Below are 3,825 nucleotides of genomic sequence, written 5' to 3'. Positions count from 1 at the left end.
CTACTGCTGACTTTTTCCAATAGCTATTAATATTAGATCCCTAGAATAAACATTTTTGCTCATCACTATTGAAAATCTACAACAATAACCAAGCAATTGCCCCCTTCCTCTATTCTTGAAAACTGCCCATTTTAATTTACCCCCCGGTCCCTTTTAAAATGGCTTCTGTTGCCTGAATTAGCCTATAAGACTAATAAATTTCGTGATCATAATTATTGTGTTGTTTGTTTTAAAGTGTTTGGAAGAGAGCATCTGAACTTGTTATGAACTTTTGTTGTATTAGCCATAGCAGCAATGAAAGTGGCAGGAAGGTAATAAACAAAATTCAACTCCGTATCTAGTAAGAAGATAAGCAGTAATTACTCTTATGTCGATCTTCAATTCTACAAGAACTTTGACATATAAGTACCAAATAAATCCAAAGTTTTACTCTACTCCTTTCAGGATAATATAATAATCATAACAGCTTTGGAAATTTAAAAAAAGTTCAGAATGTCAACTACAAAAAATTCAAAAAGCAAATTAATTCTTAAAATTCATTACTTTAGTAATCAATGTAGCAAGTATTTTTCACATCCAAAATCAACCTATAACTTTTTATTTATATTAGGAATGTCACTAGAAACTGACTAAAATCGACTAAATTAGCAACACTGTAAATACATTTGCTGATGAATGATAATTGATCGGATGGTAAGTGTAAGTCCTTTTTGTACCCAAAATATAATTGAAGGTCGACAGTGTAGTAATTCTTGCTGTGATCTTGCAAGATTTTTTTTCTAGAATCTATGAAAAAAGTCATTGAATTATACATGTACATAAACAATTTGATTATTTGTTACACACAAATTATCATCAAATCATAAATTTAAATAAAATCTTTCTTATAAGGTCCAAACATGACATCACAAGAAAATAACTCAAGCAATCTTCCCTCAAATAATCTACTTCAGGTAAATAACTGGACTGTCATAATAAACAAGGAATTAATGTTTGGGCATCAAGTATTCCAGAGTCTTGGTCTAAATTCACTACAAAGCAGCTCAACAATTCAATTTCAAGTAAATTTAAAATAGTAATATAGAACCATTTATTAGTAAATTACAGGATTATTAGTAATTGACCGGATTTTTAAATTTTTATTTTAGATATAATGAGGAACACAAGAGAGTATGATACCGACAAAACAATTATGAACAGTGATTTGAAAAATAATGGTCACGTTTCAATAGATGGTGAGATATTAAAATTTGAATAATATCAAGGATTTCAAAGGAAAAAATATTTTTTTTTGATTAAGAATGAATTATTTATTTATCAAATGATTTTAGATTACTTTTTTCAAAAAATTATATATTTATAAGTATTTGTACGTCTTTCCTTGTCAATCAAAGATAACAATAGGGTATTATTTTTCTGACAAATTTATTTTTAATTAATTAATTTCTATTATTATACCTCAATTGATAATGAGAAAAGTAGACCTACTGATTTTTTATATCAAGGAATCAATCGCTCAATACATGTTATTATTTCATATTAAATTACGCAAAACATGAATAGAAACAAAATTAAAAAGTGTTATAATCAATAATAGGGGATGAGTAGTTAAACTCAAAATTAGTTGACAACACACGTTTTAAACTCAGTTAGATTTGATGTTACAAGTTGCAGCATCATTGGGCGATGTTCTAGTTAAGGTAGTGTTAAAATTAAAATCATGGCCTTCTTTTAACGATAATGAGAAACCAGATACCAATGAGACACTTTGAGAGTACTTTGGCAGATCTATTTGAGCACTAATAAAAAACTTTAAAGAGTATATCACAATTAGCGACAATTAATGAAAGTTAGAGAAATAATTTATCGTAATAGCAAAGGCTATCCTGTAAATTCTCCTCAAATCAATAATATTTTTTTGAGAATGTTTACAATAATTTTTTTTGTCTCTTCTTTTAGTTTCTCAGTTGATCTTAACCAAGATTTGTCGTTGAAACCCTGGATGTTCCCCTGGCTGTCATAAAAAATATATCTGCTTAAAAGTTTCGGTCATTTTCACTAGCTTATGTCAGCTATTGTGAAGATAGACATAGTAGATAACAGCCAGTTGTCCTTAGTACAAATGTTGAATTTTGGAGATTCTTCCTTACAAAAGAATGTAGAACTTATATCTTTGAACCTGCTCAGTCTTTTTTGTCTGGGTAAGGTACGATTTTTTTACCTAATAGATAATAATTGGCATTTTGTGAGAGTATGTAGAGTGATAAGTTGTTTCATTTCAACAAGTCAAAACAGCAACTTATTTTTTTGGAAAAAATGTATAAAAAAAAGGAAGTATCTGAGATTTGGATGGCAGTTTTATTGTTTTGATTATTGTTTCGGAACAATTTACGCATCAGCTCTTTGTCTCGACGACATTTGAATATACAACATTTATGAAAAAATGTTTCCATAACTAACAAAGCTACTGCCTGCTCAATCTTTCTAGCTCTGTAGTTTTGTTCTGTGTTTTTGATCGGGATTTAGGACAAAACCAAGTACATATAATTTTCCATTGTTCCTTAGATAAAGTGATGATGTTCCATTCTATGGGTTTCTTGTGTTTGTTCGGAAATACTAAAATAAGAGGAACAAATATAATTGTTTTTATTTTTTAAAGCTGTATGAGCTGATTCTGGTAAAGGGCCCTTAGTTTATCCGTTGTTCTTTAAAGATATTTTTGATGATGGGCGAAAGATTGTTTTCAAATTTTTTGAAATGGAGTCTAGAAAAATTTGAAATTTTTAGAAATGTTTCTAGAAATTAAGTCAACCCAAGGACTAAAGTATTAACAGAGTACAAATCCTATATTGTTTCCAAATTAATATTTCTGGGATCGATTACAGGACACCAGAAGCCATTTATTTAAATATTAATATGGGATTATTATATCTTGATCTTGCTACTTCAGTAAGTCTATTCGACCATAATGTTTAGATATATTCTTAAATCAAAACAACAAGGAATTGTTTCGTAGAATTTAGAATTTCAGAATTGTTTAATTGTAGGTTGTTATACAATTGATATGCTATATTGTCTTCAGATTTCTCCAGCATTAGATATTACTTTTGGTATTTAATTATATTATTTTTACTGAGCATACATAGGATTGTGATTTTTCGCGATCACGCCAGTAACTGCATGATAACATTTAAGAATAAAGTAATAGCTAGCGAATCAAACAAGATGAGTAACCGTAATTATTTAGCAGAGCTATAAGTGTAACTCCTTGTTGGGCTCAGTAGAATTGAGGATCGACATCAGGGGTAAATTCTACATATGTCCTTACAAGATACAGAGTGAGATTTGTGTTCATTTATCTCAGAGTTACTCACAGATGAAATGAAACGTAATGACACATAGATGCTTTCCCTAAAGCATTCTTCAAATTGTCGGGATTGCACTACAATTTAGGCTTTCACAGTCCACGAGGGTGAGCCAATAAGTCCTTTACTTTTAGAATGAAACACAGTTTTTTTTGACAAAAGATGATTTTATTTCTATGCATAGTCTCCTTTGAGCTATAAATACTTTTTTATAACGTTTCTCTAATTTATTTATCCCTACAAAAAAATTAGAATTGTTGAGGTTCTCAAAATAAGAATTTGTTTGTGAGATAATTTCATCAATGGAGTAAAATCTCTTTCCATCGAGCCATTTCTTTAAGTTAAGAAAAAGGGAAGAATTAATTGAGACTAAATCTGGAGAATGGGGTGGATGAGGGAGCCATTTGTATCACAATTCATAAAATTTCGTCAGAGTACCTTTGCATTGTCGTACTGTAAA

At 29.6% G+C, this 3,825-nt stretch overlaps 1 long non-coding RNA gene across 1 annotated transcript; it reads left to right on the top strand.

The window, feature by feature from the left end:
- Positions 1-816: 816 nt before the first annotated feature.
- On the top strand, positions 817-1,366 carry LOC121130875 (uncharacterized). Its single transcript, XR_005868858.2, has 2 exons — positions 817-1,061; positions 1,149-1,366. It is a non-coding gene; the product is annotated as an uncharacterized lncRNA (long non-coding RNA).
- Positions 1,367-3,825: the final 2,459 nt, after the last annotated feature.

Source organism: Lepeophtheirus salmonis, unplaced genomic scaffold, assembly GCF_016086655.4.
Source record: "Lepeophtheirus salmonis unplaced genomic scaffold, UVic_Lsal_1.4 unplaced_contig_12967_pilon, whole genome shotgun sequence".
NCBI classification, from domain to species: domain Eukaryota; kingdom Metazoa; phylum Arthropoda; class Copepoda; order Siphonostomatoida; family Caligidae; genus Lepeophtheirus; species Lepeophtheirus salmonis.
This window is presented reverse-complemented; position numbering and strand designations above follow the sequence as displayed.